The following is a 9,796-nucleotide window of genomic DNA, read 5'->3' as shown; positions in this document are numbered from 1 at the left end:
TAATATTCTATTGTGTATATACACCACATCTTCTGTATCCATTCATCAGTCAATAAAAATTTGGGGTCTCTCCATAGTTAAGCTACATTCATATACCTTTTAGAGAGAAACATAATTTAGATCATGATACTTTGGTCCCATAGTCCCTGGTTTGTCTGCCTCCTTTCCATCTTTCAGAGTCATTTATATTTGTTTTATGTATCGTGTCCAGGGTCTTCACTATACTTAGTGGGAAGAATAGTGAAGAGTATGTGTACTCTATCTTTGCAGAAGCAGAAGTCTCTCATTGAGTTGTCAGACTATTAAAACATATCTGATAGCCTCAGCAGGGTATGGACTAAGGCAGAGCTGTCTGAAATGGACCTCTTCAAACTTTCAGGCAATGGAGCTCTTAAAAGGTGAGTCAGTATAAGGGAAGAGTGACGGAAAAAAACAACAACAAAACAACTTAGGTCCAAGAGTCGATGGAGCGTTTTAGTAATAGAGTTGCAAAAAACAAGGTACTAGGTGGCTTGGAAAATAAAAGAGAGGGATCTCAGCTAGCTAGAGTATCACAAAAGGCTTGGTTCTGAGCACAATACTAAGACCTGTCCACGATACCCATCCCAGGGCTGTGGGCTCACCTTGGGAATGGCTCTAGAGAGAATTTGAGGAATTATGATACTTTGAGGGGAAGACTACTTTTTCTAAGGATGGGGAACCCTATACAGATTATGACAGAGAGAAAGCCACCTCTCGTCATCCCCATTGATAGTTGTTGCATTGACAAACTGATAGGGGTTTGCACCAAGACCAGCAGGGTCCATTCAGCAACACCTCTGGCAATGGCAGATGTCCTCCTCCATTGACCAGAGTGACCTCCAACCCCAGGGGCCCTAGAGTGGGAGCACTGTGCTCATGAAGCTGAGATCAAAGACACTGGAGGCCCAATTGGAGTGGAGAATCTGATGGCTATTGGGGTAGGTCCAAGCTTCCTTGCCCCCAGTAGGCAGCAGCAGACTCCCCCGAGCATGCCCAGAATTTCTCACATATATCTGGGCAAGTTTATCCACTGAAAAAAAGCTGCATTTCCTGCTAGTCATGTAAGTAGCTACAGAAGCATCAAGAGTCATGACACTGATGTAAAAATGACCTGACTTGTAGTTAGCGGGTACATTAAGGGAAGCACATTAGTCATTATTACAGCCCTTGTCTGAGTCTCTGGGCTCCAGCCAGGAGGGGAAATGTGGATTTGAAAAATGCAAACATCATTTCTTATGCAGGAAGTACTCCAACACCTCCTGTTTCCCCACAGCGCTTCAGCCTGTGTGGTTGCTACTTTGTCCTTAAATTTGAACCAGAATGGTGAAACGTGCTATAGATGTGCACGAAAGGGAAACTTACCTGGAGCTGAAAGATGCCCGCTGGGGTCAGCACAACATGTCCTGATTCTCACCTTCATTTTCCAGGAGCAAAAAGAGAGCTGGACCTTACTTGCTCTGCAGACACGCCCAGCACTGACCCTGGCATGTGCATGCATCTTCCTTTAATGAGCATCAGCTCTGCAGTCCCAGATTCGAACTTAGCACTTGATGGAGATGAAGGGTAGACTTTCTCCTTCCTTTGCTGCTTCAGAAAGGCCCTCTTCAGGGACTCAAGAACTCTAACAAGATGAAAGGAAGTAACACTGTTACCTGTTATCTTGGGCAGATTCCCTAAGAAGAGGAAAGTGGCACCATTTTGGCCGCAGGAGACAAGAGTTATATGTAGTCTTACAATGACATCTTTGATTGTATTTAAAACTCCAGGGGCACCTGGGTGTCTCAGGGGGCTAAACAACCAACTTGGGCTCAGGTCTTGATCTCATGGTTCATGGGTTCAGGCCCTGCATCAGGCTCTGTGCAATGGCTCAGAGCCTGGAGCCTGCTTTGGATTCTGCCTCCCTCTCTCTCTGCCCCTCCCCTATGCACACTCTGTCTCTCTCTCGAAAATGGATAAAGATTAAAAACATTTTTTAATAAAAAAATTAAAACTCCAATCATTTTTTAGCTCTGAATTTCTTTTCTGAAGGCTGTCTCCTTCCATTACTACTGATAGCTTGAAGCAAGGACCCCATGGAGGAAACCCTACAATCCCGTACTACTCTATATTGCAGTAATTATCCTCGACCATTCCCTATTTTCAACCAATAATGTCTTTAGTGTTTAGAGCAATCTTTCTAGAATGCAAATCTCATCTTGTCACACAAGAATAGGTGCCTGACCTCTGTACCCTTGTGATGTATACACCTTTATCAGTATGCTTATCACATCTTATTAAAATCCTGGTGTGCTGATCTGTCTTCTCTACTTGGCTATGAACTTAACAAGGACAGAAGGACAGGGACTGCCCATGTGACTCATCTCCCACTCCAGACACATGGCCAAAAGCCTAAAACATAGCCTTCAAAAATGCTTGTTAGTTAAATGAAAGATTGATGGAATGAAAGAATGAACGAGAAATCTATGATTTTTTTATTCTTTTTTTTAAAGTTATTTATTAATTTTGAAAGAGAGAGCAAGAGCGAGTGGCAGAGAGAGAGAGAATCCAAAGCAGGCTCCATGCTGTCAGCACAAAGTCTGACTTGGGGCTCAATCCCATGAATCATGAGATCATAGCCTGAACCGAAACCAAGAGTTGGTCACTTAATGGACTGAGATACCCAGGCACCCAATGACTTCTTATTCTGAAGGACAGTTTACCATAATATCACTTGCTTATTTCTAAAGTGCTCAGACATAAAGATTCAATTAAACTCAGTAAATATTTATAGGACTCTTATTTGCCTGTCCTGTGCTTGTGCTAGAGATATAAAGATTAAGGAGCATGGTCGCAGGGACCCTCAAGTAGTTCGCAACCTGGAAAGTAATTCTGGAACAAATAAATATAGACTAAAATAGTCTTACATCAGACAGTGTCAGTTTTTCCACCAGGAGGGTTCAGTCCAGGTCAGGTTCTCTTGCTAAATGAGTTATGAAGACAACAGCTGGCCCTTTCCAGGCCATGATCCCAGCCAGACCAGGAAGCAGGTCTGGGTTTGATAATGCAGCTGTGGTGGCCCGCCCACACAGCCACAGTAGGAGCCAAATGACCTGGGACAAATGCAGAAGGTGGTCTGGTTGGAAAGGACTGGAAGGAAGGGCTGATGGAGAGGACACATGGGTGCAGCTGCTCTTTCCTGTAAGTTCTTGCTGAGATGTATGGGTATTAGGAGGGACTTCAGGTTTGATTTTCTGAGTGTTGATAAAATTATGGGGATGTCAGAGCCTCCAGGATCACTAATGGTGCCACCACTGTGAATGAAGACATTTATCCCCTACTGAAGTTTCACCACGGGCCTGTGACAGAGATAGGACATAGGACTCTTCTCTGCATCTCAAAAATCATATGAAGTAAAAGAGTACTAATTATAAAGGGTCTTTTCATTTTCATTATTCCTTAAGAAGCTGGTAGGAGCTGTTACAGATTTAGGTTAATGAGGAAGACAAGAAAGCTATCAATCAGCCCATTAAAAGCAGTCAATTCCTTCTAACATAGGAGTCTTACATCTGTGTCGATTCCTTAGTCATACTCCCGCACTCCATTATTGTCAGTCACAAAGTTCAGGAGAGAAGGTACATGGCCACGGGAGAGCCAGACATAACCAAATGCCTGTTGGGACATGTAGTCCTAGATGGCACAGTGACCAGGGGCGAGACTCAATCTGTGGTGTAAACATATGACGGAAGCCCTCATTGCCCCCCTTTTGTGAGAGGTTTTGACAGAGCAAGTGCACAGGTGATGTGACACAGAGACAGAGACACTGAGATAGATGGAAACAGAGACAGAGGGAGAGACAGAGAGAGTGAGGGTAGGGAGGAGAGAGAGATAGACAGAGCTTGTACTTTAAATACTTTTAAAATGTAGTTAAAGAGAGAGAGAAAGGGAGAGGGGGGAGAGTGGCGAGGGGAACTCTCTGGAAGCCTGGTGTGGTTCTGTCATGATGCATTATCATCATAGAGAGATTAAATCTGAAGTAAAAAATGGCAAAGACTCAAAGAAAACAAGTCACGCAGACTATGAATGACCTAATTAAAACACCACTCTCTCTGCTGTCATGTTCTATTTATAGCCAAAATGTGAGCATTCCTGACAGGAAATATAAATTATAGCAAACGTAAGACTTTAAAGCAGTAGGTTCAAGTTTGCTTAATAAATGATCTCTGTGCTCATGAAGTTGGGTGTTTTTATTCATATGAGTTTTCCATGCTAATGAAACTGTTAGTTCAGTTTTCCTTTCTGCATGAGGTGACATTCAAGGGGTTATTAGTTCTTTAGGGATTGAGAGCAGAAGAGAAGAGTGTCCTTTCCTATAAAACCTTTTGCTAAGTACACACAGACTTTATATATACACCATTGTCCCCAATATTCCTCAAGGATATCCCTCAAGGCTTGTTCGCGATGTTGGTTTTTCAGGTTATTTTGTAGCTGCTGTTTTCAGGGATCATCATAAATAACTTTGTTATGTTTCACTGAAAACATCACAGAAACCAAACCTATTAGAAAAACAAAGCCGTGTAACAAGAAAGATCTAGAGCCTTATCCTAAATGTTAAGAGGAAAAAGCAGAATACATACTGTGTGAGTAAGCAGACCCACATTTCTGAAACCCTAATATCCTGGACCTGGACAAGGGTGCCAGCAAGTTCCTCTCTGTCCCACGAGCCAGAACAGAAGGATGTTTTCATGGAAGATTGCTTTATGGTTTTTTGGGAAAAAGTATTTAAATGGGCCTTTCCTTTCTGTGAACTGTCCTTCCACTTGAGGATAGTTCAGATGTTTTTAAAGGAAAAAGAAAATGTACAGGCCCCTCTTGTGCTGTTAAAGTGTTTTTATTATAATTCATCAAAAACATGTATTTAAGACAAGACTTGAAGCATCAATGTCCCTGTGAAGGTATTTTTATTTGATTTATTTATTTTGAGAGAGAGAGAGAGAAAGCGCACGTGCAAGCTAGGGAGGGGCAGAGAGTGAGGGAGAGAATCCCAGGGAGGTTCTGTACTGTCAGCCCAGAGCCTGATGCAGGGCTTGATCTCACAGCTGTAAGATCATGACCTGAGCAGAAATCGAGTTGAACACGTAACCGGATGAGTCACACAGGCGCCCCTGTGAAAGTGTTTTTCGATGAGATTAATACTTAGATCAGTAGACAGAGTAAAGCAGATGCCGCTCCATGAAGGGGGGAGCTTTTGTCCAATCCACTGAGAGCCTAAAAGAAAAAGAGGTGGCCCCCAAAGGAGGAGGGAACTCTGCCTCCAGATGTCGGCCTTTGAACTTGAGGTGAAACATCAGCTCTTCTCTGGGTCTCAGGCCTATCAGTGCACCCTGCAGACCTCAGACCTGCCAGCTCCATAATCCCGTGAGCTGGTTCTGTAAAATCTTCCTCCCTTCCCCCCGTCCTGAGTGCATACATGCACGTGCACACACATCCACTCACACATGCAGATATGTCCTATTGGCTCTGTTGCTCTGGAGAACTCTAATACACAAATTTACAAGATAAATACTCCAAACTACAAAAACAATAAACTTGAAATTAACAACTCTAACATGTGACAGATGTTGTCAGTTTGGTGGAGTCTCTAATGTTAAGTTTCATGGTGGAAAAATGGCTTCTCAGGACAGTTTCTTTTTTTTTATTTAAAAAAATGTTTTATTTATTTTTGAGAGAGAGAGAGAGAGAGAGTGTGTGTGTGTGTGTGTGTGTGTGTGTGTGTGAGCCGGGAAGGGGCAGAGAGAGAGGGAGACACAGAATCGGAAGCTGGCTCCAGGCTCCGAGCTGTCAGCACAGAGCATGATGCGGGGCTTGAACTCATGCACTGGGAGATCATGACCTGAGTCAAAGTCAGACACTTAACCGACTGGGCCACCTAGGTGCCTCATCTCAGGAATGTTTCAATATTTCATCTGTTTTTATATTTGACTTTGAAAACACTAAAGCCAACAAAAGTTGTTTCTATGAATGCACTGTACACAACTATAAAAATAATGAAGCTTTTTTTTGCAAGTCCTGGAAAAGTAGAACTTACACTTAATGAAAATTTTACCAATAAGTAATCTTCAAATCATAATTCTGCAAAGCTGTTTTCTTCATTGGAGGATAAAATTGTAGCAGTTGCATTACTTAAACCTACATGAAATATTATCTTGCTCAATTATTGCTGAAATTGGGTAGAAAAACATTTTTTACTGTGAACAAACTGTATTAGTGGGTACTTCCACATACAGGACATTTAATACAACCGCTCTTAAACATGAATATGGTACTGATTGCCAGAAAGCAAGATCTCTATACGCAGCATGCTTATATGATCATCTGCTGTAGCTGATTAGATTTTTCAAGCACTTTATTCAAGCTGTTGCAAATCTTTCATTCATTCAAATCATTCATACAGTATGCATGATAACATTTGGACTCCAGTTCACAAACTTCACAAATGCAAATGCAGGCACTAGAAATTCTTGCCAGCCCTCATTTATTCATAAGCTGGTCCATCATATAATCCAGAATATGCTCTTTTTAAAAATTATCATTGAAATGAAAGCACCATATATTTAAAACGATCCTATTTCTTTCTGTGTAAAGAACTCTTAAATATTAGGAAAGAAAGATAATCTTACTGATAATAGAAAAGGAACATGAACAAGCAAGTCACAAAACATGAAATTACATTGCATATAGGCATATGCAAATTTTGTGGAGACGTGGCAAAGTAAACAAACGCATTTAACTTTGTTCCCTCTGGTACCCTGCTGACATTGCAGAGAAATGGAAAAGCACGACCCCATAGCGAGAGGGGAATGAGCAGATGAGTAATGAGGACATCACTTTGGAAGCTGGAGGGCAGATAGGTAAGTGGCACTTGACTTAGCCCTCGGAGAAGACCACAGAGTGGGGAGTAGGGATGGGCATGGAAGTCCAGAAAAAGCAGTTCACACTACAGCCCTAAAGAGGTACAGGGATTGGAGGTTCTGGGCATCTCTGAAGACAGGGAAGAGGGTGAAGCCAAAAATAAGAAGATTCATTAAAAGTGATTAAAACGTGGGGGGCTCCTGGGGGCCTCAGTCAGTTAAATGACTGACTTTGGCTCAGGTCACCATCTCACAGTTCATGAGTTGGAGCCTTGCACCGGGCTTTGCACTGACAGTACAGAGCCTCCCTGGAATTCTCTCTCTGCCTCTCCTGCACTTGCTCTCTCCCTCTCTCTCTCTCTCTCTCTCTCTCAAAATAAATAAATAAACTTTAAAAACAGTGATTAAAAGGTGGAATGCCTGGGTGGCTCAGTGGCATCTGACTTCGACTCAGGTTATGATCTCATGGTTCATGAGTTTGAGCCCACCATCGGGCTCTCTGCTGTCAGCACAGAGCCCACTTCGGATCCTCTGTCTCCCTCTCTCTGCCCCTCCCCTACTCTTTCTCTCTCTCTCTCTCAAAAATAAATAAAATATTTAAGATAGAGTGGTTAAAAGTAGTAGTTACACCTCAGGAGCTCCTCCCCATAGCATAGCTAAGCGATGGCCCTCACCCACCCCAGCAGGAAACTGGACATTCACCTGTTAGCTTAAGCTCTTTTACACTTTCCACATTTCCTTTCTTTTTTTCAATGCTTTTTAAAATTTATTTATTTTTGAGAGACAGAAAGAGACAGCATGAGCAGGGGGGGCGGTCAGAGAGAGAGGTAGACACAGAATCTGAAGCAGGCTCCAGGCTTCGAGCTGGCTGTCAGCACAGAGCCCGACGCAGGGCTTGAACCCACAAATTGTGAGATCATGACCTGAGCTAAAGCCGGACGCTCAACTGACTGAGCCACCCAGGCGCCCCATCTTTCCACATTTTCTAAAGTATGCATGTGTTGGACTTGAAAATTTTATTTTTAAATTATGGTATAATATACATAACATAAATTTTATCATCTTTACCATTTGTAAGTGTAATGGTAGTTCAGCAGGTGAAGTACACTCACAGGGTTTGGTCACCGATAAACCAAAACTCTGTCCCCGTGAAACAGTAACTCTTCATCCTCCTTCCCCTCTTCCCCCGCCTGGGCCATCCCAACCACCATTCTACTTATGATGTCTATGAAATACGTTCTTCTAGATACCTCCTCTAGTGGAATCACATAGCATTTGTCCTTTTTTTTTAATGTTTGCTTGTTTTTGAGAGAGACACAGAACATGAGCAGGGAAGGGGCAGAGAGAGAGGGAGACACAGAATCAGAAGCAGGCTGCAGGCTCTGAGCTAGCTGTCAGCACAGAGCCTGATGCAGGGCTCGAACTCACCAACTGTGAGATCATGACCTAAGCCGAAGTTGGATGCTCAACCAACTGAGCCCTACAGGTGCCCCTAGCATTTGTCATTTTATGGCCGTCTTACTTCATTGAGTATAATGTCCTCAAGGTTCAGCCATGCTGTAGCCTGTATCAGGATTTCCTTCTCTTTTAATACTTGATGATATCCAGTGTATGGATATACCACATTTTGTTTACCCATTCACCTGCTGGTGGACACTTGGCTTGTGTGTTAGTCTGCTAGGCGGCAGTAACAAAATACCAGACTGTGTGGCTTAAACAACAGAAACTAATTTTCTCACAAGATCAAGGTTTTGGTTGATTGTATTTCTGGTAAAGTCTCTTTCCCTGGCTTGTGCATGGCTGCCTCCTTGCTATATATATCCTCACATTGCCTTTTTGGGTGTGTGCATGCAGAGGGAGACAGAGAGAGAGACAGAGAGACTGAGAGAGAGAGAGAGAGAGAGGCTCTTACTTTCTCTGCTATCTCTTATAAGGACACGAATCCTATCCGATCAGGGCCCCACACTTATGACTGAATTTAACCTTAATTACTCCAAATACAGCCACTCTGGGGTTAGGGCTTCAACCTATGAATTTGGGAGGACACTTACATTTAATCTCTAATGGGTTGTTTCCATTTCTTGGCTGTTTTGAATAATGCTGCTATGAAAATGGGCGTATAGCATGTTTTATGCTGAGAATAAATTCTCAAGATCAAATTTAAATTTAGAAGCAGCTCAAATTAAGGTAAAAAAAGTCATTCTGCAATTTTTATCTTTGAAAGTCAATCATCTAAGTGCGTTGAGTGACGACAGGGGATTTGTCACCAACACCTTCTGGTGACTTGGATGCTTGCAGAATGAGCAGCCGCCTGCAGCTTTCCCAGGGGGGCTGACTAACGCCAGCTCACCTCACAGGGGACTCATCAGGAGCATGCAGGCCGGTTCATCGGTCTGAAGGGTGAACAAGAACAGCAGCCTCAGGAGGGACAGAGACAAAGACCACTCCGGGTCTCGGGGACTGGAAGTGGGCCTCCTCATCACTAGGGATTTTTGTTCTCTCCCCTCTGCTTGGCTTCCTTTTCCTGTTTCATTCTTCATGACCGGACCCAGAATATCCTTCTTCCTAACCCAAGATCTGACAGCAGATCAACTCTAGCAGGAAATGTAAGAGTTGCCATGGGAAGGCAACTGAGCGGCCACTTTGCTGTGGAGAGCTGCGAGCACTGACAACCCCCACTTGCAGACCTGGGATGACCCAAGCCATTTGGAAAGCACCAGCTGCCATTTTATTGCAGGCCAGATACCAGATCCAGGCGCCGCCAGGACTGACGACCCCCACTCTCAATCTGGACTGTCTCAAACTGTAATGCCTCACCATGGGATTCCAGCATCCCCCTCCCCACCGAAGCCAACAGCCAATTGAATCCTGCCACCGTCCAAAGATGA

At 43.4% G+C, this 9,796-nt stretch overlaps 1 long non-coding RNA gene across 1 annotated transcript in view; it reads right to left on the bottom strand.

The window, feature by feature from the left end:
* LOC115271865 overlaps positions 1 to 1,641 on the bottom strand; it is a 34,502-nt gene extending 32,861 nt beyond the window's left edge. The window contains exon 1 of the long non-coding RNA XR_003900127.1: positions 1,384 to 1,641. This is a non-coding gene — a long non-coding RNA (uncharacterized LOC115271865). The remainder of the gene's footprint in view (positions 1 to 1,383) is intronic.
* Positions 1,642 to 9,796: the final 8,155 nt, after the last annotated feature.

This window comes from Suricata suricatta, chromosome 2 (assembly GCF_006229205.1).
Source record: "Suricata suricatta isolate VVHF042 chromosome 2, meerkat_22Aug2017_6uvM2_HiC, whole genome shotgun sequence".
NCBI lineage: Eukaryota > Metazoa > Chordata > Mammalia > Carnivora > Herpestidae > Suricata > Suricata suricatta.
Note: the sequence above shows the minus strand (reverse complement) of the source record. Positions and strands in the feature narration are given on the sequence as shown.